We start from the raw sequence: 16,255 nt of genomic DNA on the forward strand, positions 1-16,255 counted from the left end.
GAAAAAAGGTGCCCGAGATAGAAAGGCCCTTGTCTAACTTTCAAGAAAAAGAAAAATCTAAAAACTAGAAAACGTTGCATGCTGATCTTGCTGCATGGCCAGGTTTGCTCCTAATACAAACTAAGGTCAATAATGGACTTTGCCTCCTCTTTACCAAGCAACAAATAAATGCCTGTTGTCTGGAAACAGGATGATTAGTGCCAGGAGATTAGATTTGTTTTAAACAATCACTGAGCAATGTGCTTTATTATGCTAGCTTTCCCCTACTGTAACATCAGTGTGCAAGCAAGTGTGCAACAGCATGGATTTTCTGAGCAGCCAGCCGCCAGCCGTGAGAGTGTGTCGGGATACAAATATGGTTATTGTCAGAGGGGGAAATAAAATCCTTTGTTATGCTTTCAGTTCTCTGCCCGGAAGCCAAGACATCATCAGACGTAGAGGAGGAGGGCTGCCAGCAGGTCATGCAGCGCCTCAGGAGGGAGGTTTTTCCTCAACAACTTTATACTACTGAGGTAGACCCAAACAAAGGCTGCAGAAGTCTGACATTAATAATGAAAAGAAGCTGACACTGGACCAGAAGCAGCTTTGCTGGCTTTGTGTTGGGCTGCTACTGCCACTTATACAGTAAATGGTGGTGTGAGCCAAACTGGAGGTTCACAGCAGTGATTCATGATCTGGCTTCTACATTAATGGACATGATGTGATGCATAAATTAGCTGTGGCTGAATTAAAAACACATTTTCATATACACAGCAAGCATAATTCAACTTACTAGGAGAAACTGTAATGAACTTAAGAGTACTTTATCATAACATATTTTCTTTGTTCTTGTCTGTGGACGGTATACGATATGAAATAGTAGGTTTTATATTTGTATTTAATGTTTCATTTCAAAAATGTATTTCAAACATGTAGAATACAAAAAAAATAAAGAAAAAGAATGATCATACCAACAAGTGGACAGTCAGAAACAAGTAGTATTTACATACAATGAAAAGCATAAGAAAAATTAAATAAGTATCAACTTATTTAATCACACCCCTTCTCCATAAGTCAATTATTAATTCTTAACCAGCTTCCTTATTGAGCCATATATATACTCTAATTAAATCCTAAATGTGTCTAAATATAATTATTCTTATTTATAATTATGTTAATATGAAAGCACTAGTGATGCCGCTAATTTATTAGATTATATTTATTATTTTTTAATGGACACAGCTTGTTTTTTTCTTTTTGTTTTTTATTTATCTTTTCCTTTCCTTACATTATATTTGATGTATTTTATTTTTATATTTTTTTTATACTGTGAAATATTTAAAAAAAAAAAAATTGTAATGAAAGATCTGAACAAGTTTATGCAACTACTGTATTTAAATTACTAAATCAAATTAAATTACATTTTTAAATTAAATATAAAAATAAAATATAAAAATAAAATAAATTAAAACTAAAATTAAATTAAATTAAAATATAAAATAAAAGTATGGGGAAAAAATAGTGATGCAGCTGTTTCCCTTTGTTGAGTAGTAAAGAGATTGTGCCATAAATAAAATACAACTATAAAATAATAATAATAAAAGTCCCAAGAATATTTAAGCTTTGGGTATTTCTTCTAATACAAGAAAATTAATAAAAATGAAACAATGAACCACAAAAATTGCACTCTAATCACTTTTAAGTCACCACAAATGCTGTATACATTGTAAGCAACGTTAGTCATTGAAATAAATGATATATTAGATATATTACTAACACATGAAAATGAGCTAAACTTCTAAAGCGTGAGCTTACGTTAGCTTTGTAGCTATAGCAACGTTACGTTCAATTAAAGGGAGCGTAACGTCATTAAGCAGCTCAACCAGACGTCGGCAAACAAACATTTAAAACTACGACAATTTCATTTAAACTTCGGTTTAACTCACAGTTTTCGACCAACGAAATGTAGAAGAAGGGATCCTGCAGTGTTCGGCGACTTTACTCCAAACTATTTCTGTACTTTTTCACAGGAGCTTCATTGTTTAGCGTCGTTCACCTCCACAGTTACTCAGTGAACTGAAGTAGTTTTCATCCAAACCAAAGTTAAACAGCCGTTTAAAGCGGCGTCAAGCAGCAACAGACGGTGACGACACTTCCGGGAAATGAGGCCTTCAAAATAAGAGCGTAAATTCTGTCTTGGGTAGTGGTCCCAAGATTAATTGAAGGGGTTACAAACAGATTTTAAAGGGACTGTTTGTAACTTCTTGTACGTATAAATCAATCCGGGTCGGTGTCCCATGCGCACTCGTGTGTGGCTATGCTGTTCAGACTCAGACTCCAAGACAAACTACACGGAAGCACCAAAACCGCAAAGTTATATCTAGTGAAGCCCGTCTGTTAAACAGTGTTGGCCGCTGCCGCTGTCGCTGACCGTAGCTTTCGTCTCCAGGGCCGGAGTCTCTGCTGTACTCTGCTCCTCTGCTCCTCTGCCTGCTTGCCTTCACTCAGCTCGCTCCACCCACGTTCATGCGCACACACTACACACTGCAGAAGACTTAGTTTAGCTCTGAGAATATCTAGTGAATGTACAGTGGACGTTTGTGCAGAAATAAATGCTGCAGCTCCTCCAGACCAACAGAGGTTTCCCGTGTCTTGTGAAGTGACGGAGCTCCGCAGCGAGAAACGTTATCGTCTCCGACCAAAACTCCGGTGTCTCCCCTGTTCCCTTCGGCGCGGTCGGGAGGCTGAAGCAGGAAAAGCCAACTCTAGCATCAGCAGTGATTCATTGAGAGACCTTCGTCTGGTCAGCTAACATTACTGCCAAGCAGGTGAAATATAGAGTGATATTGTGGTTTTAGCTGATGTGTGTCGCCTCACTGTTTTGAGCGATGCTCGTTCATGTCTATTTAGAGCGAGCAAGCGCGAGCCCGACGCTGACTTTCATTGACTTAGCGGCCACAGGAGTCGCTGTTAACAAGCATTTCTGGTTCTTACAAACAGTCCCTTTAAGGAGGAAAAGAAACATAATCCCCTGGAACTCCCTCAAAGACTACTGGGGGTCCCCGGAAAAATGGAGAATAGTTTGTTTTCAATATTTAATTCACTATAGAAGTTCAATTCAATTCAATTCAATTTATTTTTATATAGCGTCAAATCATAACAGAAGTTATCTCGAGACGCTTAGAAGTGAGTAAGAGTGATAAGAGTGACTATTCTGATCATATGTTTCACTTCCTCCATGGTTACCTCTTCACCTGTAGTAGTTCACCAACTATATAATTCTGGTCTTAATCATATCTAACAACCAAAATCATTTCAGACGGAGGTCCCTGAAGCAAAAAATCTTATTAAATGGGGGTCCGTGACCTAATCTGTATCAATTTAAGGGTCCTTGAAAACCACTGCTCCAATATATCTTGTTTCTGACCTTCAGTTTTTCACTTGTTAGTCCAGTAACAGTGTTTCTCACACCTTAAAAAAAAAGACTTGTAATGGTTATCAAACAACTTTTTTTATCCAGACAGTCAGTGTGGGTTAAAAGCATGAAGGTATTTCCATTTTGGACTGTAATTTCTGTCATTTTAAGGTTTGTTTTCTTATTTGATTGATTTTAAAGGACTGGAATGAAGGGAAAAAATTATAAGCTAACAAAATTTGAGTGTTTTTCTTTTAAGTGAGGAGTAGTTCTTTCACTTTTTATCATGTTAATTGAATGACATACGGTTTGAGAGTTTGGCATTATAATGCGCACTATTTTGAAAATCCATAACGGTAACAATATTTGTAATTCCACCGGCTTTACACTGCGCATGCGTTTAACACAAAACAAGTCTAATGTAGGCTACACTTGTGTAAATATTGAAAGTTTACTTATTGGCACTGTTTAGCAAATATGTGAACAAACCCCCAAGACAGACAAAACCTTAAACTACTGGAAAAGTGGGAAAAGTATTTGGCAAAAAAACAATGACAACAATATTTTTTCTGAATCAAACTATTTGAATGATTTAAAAGTCACTAAACGTTGAAAATTACGAGAGAGGCATCAGAGCAGAGGTGTTGTGATTAAAGTGTCTGACAGTAATTAGATGGGAAATTACCAAAACAAAGGAAATGTGGGAAAACATCTCAAGTGAGCTGCAGCCACATCTCAATTGTCTCGATGCTTTTACTTTTGAATTAAGGTGCTTATTTTCTCCACATCTCTTCATTTGCATTTTTTTATGGATTTAATTTGTATTGTTGAAGAGGCGATAATGGCTTTTTCCTGGATTCAATTCATCAGTGCATTCAATGAAAGGTGTTGCTAATTGTCTCTAATAGCAAGTGTACACACTTATAAAGGGAATCAGCTTCTGTATGGTTTAGTTCTTTTTTTTATAAATACCTTATCAGTGGTGGAAAGTAACTCAAGTACGGTACTGAATATATTTTTAAGGTACCTTCCCTTTAAGTGTTTGTATTTTATGCTATTTTATACTTTTACTCCACTTCTTTTCAAAAGGAAATATTGCTTAATTTAACAGTTTCTTAACAGATTTTCATCCAAAACGCATCAGTTTATCAAATATAATGCACTGTTGCATATTACAGGTAAATGACCCAGCAGTACATTAAATAAAAAACTAGAAGAATGAGTCGTTTTAAAACTGTTGTATTGCAACTTTCACTTGAGTTAAAGGATCTGAATACTTCTTCCACCACTGGTAAAACAAATCTAAATAATTTGCATAAACCCTCAACAGTGACAGGCTTTTCAGTGTTTGCTCCACCATTAAAATAAATACTTGAAAAATTTCAAATTTAGACAATGTTTTGACATCACATGACAGACAAAAGGTCAAGTTTACATGGAGATAAAGTGTCATCCCATACATATAAAAACAGATGCATGACTTCTCACAATCTTAATTTTTTTTTGCTCGGTTTTATCCTTTTTGTACACATTTCTTCTGCTACTGTAACACCTAATTTCTCTCCTGGGGGGGATCAATAAAGTCTCATCTTATCATGTCTTTAATGCGACAGAGAAACAAGACAGCTGTATAAAGGAAATACACTAAACACAGGACAGAATATGAACATATTGGACGACAGAAGGCTTAAAACTGTGAAAACTGGACAGATTGACTGTGCAAAAATACAATAAGTACTTATTGTAGTATCAGGAATTAACAGCTGTTACAGTGTTCATAGCATCAGCAAGAACAAGGAAAGAAGTGGTGCAATAAGCGAGAGCAGTTCGCAAAAGAGTTAGCGGAGCTCTAATGAAGTGGCCGGTGTGCGTGGGTGGTAGGGAGAAAAGTGACAGCAAATCAAATTACACAGGGTGCAAATTAAAAGGCCTATTCTTAGTGAAAAAGGTCACAGTCATTTTCAGTCCATTTTAGAAAAAATCACCTGTTGTTTTTCAGAAGATATCGCTGCAAGTCTCCTGATAAATACCATCTCTCTGCTCTCCATAGGATGGAGGTTGATGTGGGGGGGTTGAGACGTGAACACAGACCAGCAGGTGGAGTTAGAGGTGTTTTCATGATCTCTGGAGTGCATTCGGAGCAACACAACCTTATGAAGGAGCCTTGACTTTGATAATACAACAAGTGCATGAAGACATGATGTAACAGGCTGTCCCTGAAGCAGAATAACTGAAGGGAATTTGTCTCCCTGGCTGCAGTCTGGAGAAAATACTGCATGATGGTGTAACGGTATAACAGTGATGTGGTAAAACTAATTCCATTTTAGAGACATCTCTGTTTTTTAAAATGTAATCCCTGTCATGCATCAGCTGCTCTGAGGATCATTATGGTGCACACTGATCGAGGTTGTCAGCTAAAGTTTTACTCTATAGCTGAATATCATCTTCATAATGATTTTTTTTCAAGAAATATTCTTATTTAATTCATATTGATACTGTAATTGCATTCATATTCAACACACTTAATCGATCCCACTTCTCAGCATTTTGTATTTACTTACTTGCACTGGGGTTATATGTTATATATTGTGTCCTTAATGCACATATTTGTACAGATTTCTTATATTCTCATTTCTTATTCTTATTTTTATTATTTAATTGCATTTCTCTACATATATTGTGTTATATACTGTAGCATTATGTACATAATTTACAAGTAACTTACTCCTTTATTTCTATTTTCTTACATTTCTTTATGTTTATATAAGAGCAACTGTGACGTCCCAATTTCCCCCCCGGGATCAATAAAGTATTTCTGAGACTAGAAAAAATAACATTAGGGATGCACTGAGTTGACTTTTTCTCTGCGAATACCGATTCCCGTTCAGATATTAATGTAACGTATAGGGCTGTCAATCGATTAAAATATTTAATCGCAATTAATCGCATGATTGTCCATAGTTAATCGTGATTAATTGCACATTTTTTTATCTGTTCAAAATGTACCTTAAAAGGGAGATTTGTCAAGTATTTAATACTCTTACCAACATGGGAGTGGACAAATATGCTGCTTTATGAAAATGTATGTATACATTTATTATTGGAAATCAATTAACAACACAAAACAATGACAAATATTGTCCAGAAACCCTCACAGGTACTGCATTTAGCATAAAGAAACATGCTCAAATCATAACATGGCAAACTCGAGCCCAACAGGCAACAACGGCTGTCAGTGTGTCAGTGTGCTGACTTGACTATGACTTGCCCCAAAACTGCATGTGATTATCATAAAGTGGGCATGTCTGTAAAGGGGAGACTCGTGGGTACCCATAGAACCCATTTTCATTCACATATCTTGAGGTCAGAGGTCAAGGGACCCCTTTGAAAATGGCCATGACAGTTTTTCCTCGCCAAAATTTAGCGTAAGTTTGGAGCATTATTTAGCCTCCTTTGCGACAAGCTAGTATGACATGGTTGGGACCAATGGATTCCTTAGAGCACACTACAACCTAAAAATCTCTAAAACAGATTTGTATTAATGCATTATTATCGCGTTAACTTTGACAGCCCTAGTAAGGTAACAACAACTCTTGGATTACATACGAATTGATTAAGTGGGATATATACAAATTATAGTGCATTACTTTTCGTAGGTATAGCTACGAACGGTGTATTAAAACAGCCTTCTCACACACACACACACACACACACACACACACACACACACACACACACACACACACACACACACATTAGGTGTTATATTCTCCTCTAATAGTGTCTCTCTGTGGATACATCTGTGTCAGTATGTCTGGAGCTATGCGTGTTAACTGATCCCACAAATGACTCTCATGAGACGTATTCCTCTGAGCCTCCGTCCTGTTAACCTCATCATATAGCAATCAGAGCAGCAGAAGCAATTAGTACTTTTTTACAACCTCATCCAGTCTTTTATGACTTTTTCACTACAGCACTTAACTGCAGTTGATGGGAATTCTGACACATTACTCTGATCATTATGCTGCTGAAAGCTTTAACTCTGCCATCATTCTGGCTTCTTGGAAGTGTGTATAGCCTATCTAGCACAATCTCTAGAGACAATGTCCCCAGAGCAACCCATCATACAATACAGAATGATGGTTTTAGTGGCCATGGCAACCTCATTGCTTGGAAGTACCTATACGACCCTGTAACAATTTTTAATTCCGTCGCGTGGCGAGGGAGCCGGCAGCGACTCAAAAACCAACATGGCTGAATGGATGTCAAGTTGTTCTGGTTGAAGCCGGAGCCTCCAGGGGTGAGGTCAAGCGCTCTTGTTGGTGCACATTAATGGATGTGGAAGGTTACAGAAATATCCAGCAGGGCAAATGGAAATCATAATTCATGTCCGAGTCACCTGCCAGTCCTGAAAGCTGCACTGAATCCCCTACATGGTGAGAAGTAGATCTCCCAGTGGGCTCTTTTTTTCTGTAGCTGCGCCACCACTTTCAGTGCAGAAAAACATCTCCAGAGTGTAATAATCGATAGGCAAACAAAATACTGAAAACAATCATCAGTGATGACCATTTTTTTCCACAGACATGCTGTAGGACAACCTGGATTTGACCCTTCACTAAGAGGGAAGTCTAATAACTATAAAAGCCTGAATAGGATGCATGAGGACACAAACTGTAAATCCAGTTTCTACCCTTTCTATACCGTAATTGCCTCTTATCCCTCTTTGTTGCCGGCTACTACTGCAGCTCTTGCTCTCCTTTTCTATGATGCCTTACATATTATTTCCACTGCAGAAGCTTTTCTCTGGAGGGAAATGGAAAGAAACAACAACTATCTACCATGTCATACCTTGTTGCAGACAACAAACAGTTTAAAATGGCTTCATATCCCAGGCTTTGAACGCCAGTAATTCATTCTTTTGTATCACTTATTTTCTATTGCAACAACAACAGATTACAGCTTGTTGAACCCAGCTTCCCCTCGACCCCTCTCTCCACCTGCCAGACAGACTTTGCGTGTTTTGTCCGTAAGGGAAAGGTGGGAATCATCATTTAGAACAGTGTTTCCCAAACTGTTTTTCTGGCCCACTTTTTAAAAATGACAAACCATCACGGCCCAATTCACAATAGGCCTTATGTATAAATCATGAGAACTTTTTTACTGCCATTTCCACATCACTTTATTATCTTGTATAGGTAAACCATCCATTTCAAAGACATTTGGTAAATCACAGTTTTGTTTTATGCATATGTTATTGAAAACATATACACGTTAAATACTTTATAAATGAGACCAACTAAATGCATTTGGATGGAGTTAACAGGCTCTCAATTTTTTTTCCCTGCCATCAGTAAATCAAACATACTGTACACTACCCTTTCATATTAGATTCAATGTTATAAGTAGGGATGTAAATCACAAGTTTCATTACAATACAATATTATATTGATTCTGTGGACAACGATACAATATTTTCTGATATGAAACAATATCATATGCCCATTTAACACAATCAGTTACATTTATACCAACTCACAAAAAGTAACTAAAATAATGATTTGACAATTTTATTACTGGGCTCTCCCAATATTTAAATGAAAAACAATTGATTATTTTTAATAAAAAGAATGAATTTAAAGTCAGAATTTCAAAATAAAGGCATATCTCAAAGATGATATGTTTTGATATTTTCATTTTGCATCGATGATATTGAACGGTTGATCATTGAATCTATGTATTGATCCAGACTGATCTATCGTTACACCTCTAGTTATAAGTAGGCTACAATTATCAGAACAATATGAACATTCAGGCTCCCTCATGTGGCTCAAAGGTTTACTGCAGATATAAATGTTGAATAAAAGATTATGGAAGAAATTATGCGAATTTATTTGGCAACCCAAATAAAATCTCCTGCGACCCACCTGTGGGTCCTGATCCCGTCTTGGGGAATTACTGGTTTAGAAGAGCTACAGCAGGGTCCATTGGTAATTGTGAATTAGGGTTTACTAATAACCATCTCCCAAAACCAAAAAGCGGGAGGCCGCAGATGTGTCTTTTTTTCAAGAAAGTTGTTAAGGAGGCATTTTGCTCGCTGATTTGCACCAAAATCCAAGGACATCACCTGGAGTAAATACTCTGCTTTGCTTTGAATTTTATTGCCGACAAGAATAATGAGTCTAATGTTGCCAGAGCTCCGACGGAGCGTGGCTGCTCAGGTACTTGCACCACCGGAAGTCCCTGTTTACACAAATTAGCTTAAAACTCCAATTAGCAATTTCTATTTCGTATGCAACACATGAGTGTATTAGTACTGACTGTCTGCTCAGACTCTCCAGCCAAAAGAGCTTCTTTCAGTCTGAAGTGACCATGCAGAAAATAAAGAGCAGCCGAAGTGACAAAAATTCAAACTCTCCCCGTCACCGAGCCCGCAAGATTTGCCGAGATCAATTTTGAAAGGATGACTGATCCGTTCATTAGCCGAGAGTTGAGGGAAGAGACGCCGAGACGGTTTTATTTCATCATTCGACTCCCTGCTGATGAGGGCCGGGGATCACATTCCTTTTGTTATTACTTTATATCTTATGTAACACACCTGACAGGGTGATAATTAATGAGACGGGAGCTCAGGTGGCCCCGAGGGTCCCAAATCCCCCCCTCAGTGACAGGTTCAAATCCACGGCCTAATGTACGCCTGCTTGTTAAACTGGTATTCATCAAGGCACGTCAAATCTTTCCCACCCATCTGCAGTGACCCTTATCATTCTTCAAAATCACCACTGTGAGTGATTTTGTTTGATGACTATTTCTCTCTTTGCACTCTGAGCATTCATCCAGCATGCCTTACATGTTGTCTATATGGAGTTGCATAAAGAGCAAGTGGGATTTACATCGCTAATCTCATGTGACAACTGATTTACATACTGTGACAAGACACTAGCAACCGTCACCACTGACTGCAGGCTCCGAGCTCCTCGTTTCTATTCCGAGGCTGCTGAAAAGAGTCACTCAGCCCTGCGTGTCACACGGATGCCGTCCCTTCTGCCTCTTAAGTTCAAGTTGTACTAACAAAGAAAGGAACACACCACATATAGCTTTGTCCATCAGCCAGGGAGAGCCTCCTGACAGCCCATAATTATCCCCGATTGTCAGGAGGCTAATAATAAAGTCGAGGCTGCCCAGCGTAGAGCCAATTGAAATGTTGCACTCAGATGTGGAGAGAAGCCACGGCAACATGGAGAGGCCGAGAAAAATGGGCCGCAAATGAGCCGCGAAGTGCCGATGACTTTGGCTTGGCGACGTCTCAACAGCATTTAAGATGCAGAGAGAACAAAGAAGAGGACTGAACAACAACATGTGGTAGAATACAGAGCACTTTGACATGCTGGGATGCCCTGGAAGGCAGTGGTGGTCCTCAGATAAAAGCCAATTGCCTTCTTAAATGGTTTGAACAGTGTCAACATTGTCAGCAAATTGATTTGTCTATTGTTACTATTTGGTCATGGCATTTTACTCAACAGCCTCATGGTAGAGATTTGCGGTAGCCTCCTACAGCTTTTCAGAAAATAAAAAAAAAAACAGAAATAACATCAAACATTTGTCTTTGAATCCGACCACAAGTAAGATCCCAAGGAAATCCCTGAACTATATTGCACTCGTACAGCAATTAGCCACGGCCGGAATCTCTCTCCATCATATCCCTTGTCATTTTATTCTTAATATTCAAAAAACATCTTCTTGTGTTTACTACTTCTGTAGCCACCTCTGTTTCCTAAAAAGTTACATTTTTATAGTTTGCAAGGTCTGGATTAAATTTCTTATCAGCATAATTAGAAAATATGTTTTCATTAGTGTATAATCACCTGAAATCTGATCGATCTAACTGACAGCACAGCCTACGGGAGCAATTTGAGGTTCAGTATCTTGCTCAAGGACACTTCGACATGTGGACTGGAGGAGTCGGGGATCGACCCGCTGACCTTCCGATTGGTGAGCGTTGCGCTCTACCTCTGAGCCACAGTGCCCCTCATTAACATGAGCAGCAGAGTGCAAAAGTGCGGTACCGCCGTCTGACTCCCGTTGCTCCTTAAGTAGTATTATTATGGTATTTTATATCATACACACTGTACCTTTAAGTGTCGATGGTGATGCTTGTGGAGATGCAAATAAATATATAAACTTCAAACTCTTCAACTATAGTCAGAATGTCACCGGCTGCCAGTTATTGAAAAAAAGGTTGATAAAAAGGTGCAAATGTGCAAGATGTAAAACATAGAGTATAAGAAGGATTCCATAAAATCATGTCATTGACAACAGATGGATGTGGGAGAATGCATATATGTTCTTGTTCTATTTGTTATATAGTTATGATTATGTAAGCGTCATCTAATGGAAATCGTATGATTGCAGTTCACTAAGTCGTCGTATCCAGATAACAGATGACATTTAATACCTAGCAAGGGAACTATCCATAAGCCTTAATGTTGACAAAGCTCAATGAAAAATAATGTCCTTCCACAGCTGAAAAAGCCATGATTGACCTTTTCCATTCTCCTTTGATACACAGCAACCAACATCGTAGCACCTTTCCAGGGAAAATGTCTCAACTCGCAATATAAAAAGTAACAGGCATTAACACTGCAGAATAGAAGGGTAAAAAATAAAAACATACAAAGACTGCTGTCAACAGCTCCGTGGTGTCTACATTGTCTGCTAATTATAAGTTAGTGAAACAACAAGCAAGTGCTGATGAGAAAAGACCTCGGAGACCTGCCGGTGATAGATTTTTGTAGGCGGGTGCCTGATCGTGCAAAGCTCCAAAGGTGATCACAAAAATCTTCAATTGGATTCTGAATCAATGGGGCACCAGTGTAAAGAATTCATGATAAAGAATCAATGCCTCATAAATAGCGAAGCAGAGCTATCCAACACGTTAGGGAAAAGGCTGCCTGGGGTGCAAATAATAGACTTCTGTTATCAGTATTAAAGGTGCCCTGTGGAGTTTTTGCAAACAAAGTTTCATTGTTTACTCATTAAAACACATTGTGTGAGGCTTAACAAACATTTCCTTCCTCATAAAACATTTGAAAGTGAAACCAATAGTAGAAATGTGTATCACGTTACCCGTGTACTCAAAAACTCCACAGGGTACCTTTAATTTGTGGGATATTAGTTCCACTTAGGGGCAGGACTTTGTACAAGATCCTAAACTTCTCCATTTAAAGACACTTAAATTCACCAATTCAATCTTAAAGGTGCTCTATTCGATATCCAGAGCATTAATATAGCCAAAAACAACTATTTGCTATGTAAAGATATAGTGGAGTAATGTCTACCTGAGCAGAGAATGAAGTCACTCTCCCTTTGTGTGTTGTAATCTGAGCTTCTCCGTGCTTTGTTGACATAACCGGGCCGGCCGCTCTGCACTCATACGGCGGTTACAGTGGGTTACCTCCGGGTCTGCCGCCATGTTTCTACAGTAACCCAGAACGGACAAACCAAACACCGGCTCTAGATAGGGCCATTCGCGTTTTCACGTTGGCCATCGTAGTTCTCCTACACGCTTGGCACACAAGGGAAGTTTTAGTTGATTGCAATCTGCAACCTCACTGCTATACGCCGCCAGATCTTACACACTGCACCTTTAAATGGTAAACTGTGTATTAGAATTAATATTACCAGCTTCTGCAGAAACATTTTTGTTATTGCAGTGAATAAAACGTGTTTTGGAGCACAGTGTTGAGTGTTGAGTGTTTTTCATTCAAAACATCTGTTAAAACATTTCCCATGATTCCCTCCCAAATCTTGCTGTGCTTTGCTGTGCTTGCCAAGAAGCAACAACCAAACAGCATCTTTTATCTGTCTCCGTCCAGGTAATGTTTTCTAACAAGGGACGAAGAGTTAAAAGCTTCGGAACATAAACAAACGAAATGGCTTTTTTTAAGTGCATAATTTAGTTCAAGCACAAAAGGACACAATTTAACGGATGAATCATTTGCTTGCGTGCTTTTTGATTAAATACGGTTGGCTTTGCCAGACTCCTCTAACCCACGCAGTGTCATAGAAAATTGGGTCAATTTAAAAACATTGTCAGAAATATGCTCATCTGGGTTGTTTAGTATTGGAATGATCAACAGGGGGGAGTGTGCTCAGGTCAACGTGGTGTGTAATGTGCTTCCCATGGCACACCGTGTCCTGTCCACCCAACCGAGAGTTGCGAGTGATGCTCATGTGTGTGTTCACATGAGAGCGTCGTTGTTCTGTTCCTTATAATCTGAGAGCAGCAGAGAGGAGCTCGGTCTGCTGCAGCCTGTTGCTAGGTTTCCCTGCTCTCCACCTGGCAGGAGATAAAACAAGCAGATGCTTTTGTCTCAGGAAACCGTCCAATTAGTGAGTGACTGTACCAGGTACACACATAAACCTGGTCTGAATGATGTCTTTAGATTAAAGAACAGAAATCACTAACTTCTTCCAAATTTGTTTTGTTTTTTTAGCTGTATTCTGACCATTTTTATGCAACCAGAAGTGACACAAGAGGGTGGAGCTAAGTATAACCGAACGCTGAATAAGACACTGTGAAAGTCTTAAAATTGTAAGACAAGAACACGGACAACCATCAATCACAAGGTAGCCCCGCCCTAAAGCATCCCCTGCTTTATGGTCTATTTGACTCTAAATGGGGCTGTAATTTACTAAATGAACATCATGCTGTATTGAAGAAGACTTGAAACTAGCGATTGAGACCATAAACTCATGTTTACAATGTTTACTGAGGTAATAAATCAAGTGAGAAGTAGGCTCGTTTTCTCATAGACTTCTATACAATCTAACTTCTTTTTGCAACCAGAGGAGTCGCCCCCTGCTGGCTATTAGAAAGAATGCAAGTTTAAGGCACTTCTGCATTGGCTTCACTTCTCAGATCTGGAGGTTGCCCACTGAGAGGCAGTCAAGATTCGACTTCTTTCTTTTCTTTGTATTTCTTTTTTTTTTTTTTTTCACAGATTCACACATGCTTCTAGCCTGTCTGATGTGTACTTACAACTACAGTAACAATTACGTTTTGTCTTGTATGGTGGCAGAGTGGCCTTCACTCTGAGACTTCACTCTTGCCAAAGCTTCTTCTTGATTTGGCATCTAATAAAACTGTCTTGGCCAACAAGTTTGATGTTTCTAAGTTTAAACTTAATGGTGAGCACAGATTGGTAAACAAACCTCCAGTGTTCTACTCTCTGAGTAAATAATCGTGAATCAAAAGATGCATATGCTCAGTGCTATTTCCCACATGCTGTTCTATTTCTGCTTGTTTGCATACTGGTACCAGTAAACGGACACCCACATCATACTGTGTGAATAATGGATTTGGACGAGAATCAAGAATGAAGATATCGGATGTTGTTGTGTTGACTGTGCCAGAAGGGTGTGGGATTTAGTAGGGTGTGGGATTTAGCAAAGTATGAACAGTAATCACATACAGGGCACATTAATCACCCTGATCATGAAGCAAATGTTGATTTAGTTCTGCGGTTTACTTCCCGCAAAAGAAGTAATTAAAGGCTACAATACTGAAACCGTGAAGGATAAATATAATGAATCTGCGTTAATGTGGTTCCTTAAATGAGTGTATAATAAGATAAATACACAGAGTTGTATGAAGATGTGATCAGAGAGGACAAAACATTTAATATGAAAACCTTGGGAAAGGATGTGATTACAGATGAGCCCTGTGAGTGGGCGATGTGGAGAGTAGACTCTTGTGTGGCTTAAACCTTATCCAATTCATTCAATTAGCTGCAGCCTAATATGCTACAAGTGGATGAAGTGATATCCCCACTCCACTCTGTGGACGCACAACAAAACGGATCAGCCCGGCCGCTCCCTCCACCGCTGACTGATGAGATGTGGAGAGTTTCTGTCATAAATGTAATTATGTTCATATTGAGCCTCCACTCTGCTGTCTGTCTGACTATAGGAGATCACATTACTGCCTCATCCTGGAACATTTGTCCTTCTTCAAAACACGAAACACTTCATATTGTGTGTGCTTGCAATTTGTGTGTGTTATTACACAGTTTGAACGGGTACTTGAAGGTGAATGACATATTTTGAGATGGAAGAATCGATTAAACTCGCCCACCCTGACTCTGCCAGAACAACTGATGCCGACTATTGTATTTATTATATAACGGTTAGAAAACAAATATACTTTAAGCAACTGTAACTTCATGGCTGACGATAGAAAGGAGAAATGTATATGACAGATTAAAGCTCCTTTAATCTATATTTTTATATTAACAATGGATGAAAACAGCTCACATTTTTACTGTTTTGGTTCAGTCTCATTGCTCTCATCAACCTGGTTTCAGCGAAAAAGCTCTAAAAACCAACTGTGCTCATCACCAAACAGCAGACAGACAAACTTAACAACTAGCTGATGAACATAATGGAGCATTTAGCTGTTAAAGAGCCACTCCGGAGATGGTGGAGACCAAAAACAGAGCTAAAAGGAAGAGTGAATATTGGACTTATGCTGCGTTCCAGACAACTCGGAGCTCGAACATTTACGACATCCTACTACAAAAAGTACGACGACTCAAAGTATGAGTTCCTACTTGTAAACTCCAGAGAGACACTATTATAAATATCTCTACCACTACACTTCCTCCTGAATTGCTTCGGTTGAATATGAAGTGTTGATCGTTGTCTGTAAAATCCCCAGATTTAAACAACTGGTTAAGCGTGGGCGTTCTTCCGAGTCCCTGCTTCGGTAATTCTGTTCTAAATCTCCTGCAGGCTAAGCTCTCTCCGAGGGATAAACCCATGTGTACAGTAAACACCACCACTGCCTTACATTGTGATAATATT

General features: G+C 38.8%; 1 protein-coding gene across 4 annotated transcripts in view; it reads right to left on the minus strand.

Annotated features, from left to right (window-relative positions):
• The window catches only part of LOC141762241 (liprin-beta-1-like), an 88,893-nt gene that overhangs the window by 28,323 nt on the left and 44,315 nt on the right, over positions 1 to 16,255 (minus strand). Inside the window, exon 1 of one of the 4 annotated variants that reach the window (XM_074626257.1) lies at positions 1,926 to 2,091. The exons of the other annotated variants lie outside the window; for them this stretch is intronic. The gene's annotated coding sequence lies outside the window, so the exon portion shown is untranslated. Of the gene's footprint in view, positions 1 to 1,925; positions 2,092 to 16,255 lie in introns of those variants that run through there. 4 annotated transcript variants of the gene reach the window in all.

This window comes from Sebastes fasciatus, chromosome 23 (assembly GCF_043250625.1).
Source record: "Sebastes fasciatus isolate fSebFas1 chromosome 23, fSebFas1.pri, whole genome shotgun sequence".
NCBI lineage: Eukaryota > Metazoa > Chordata > Actinopteri > Perciformes > Sebastidae > Sebastes > Sebastes fasciatus.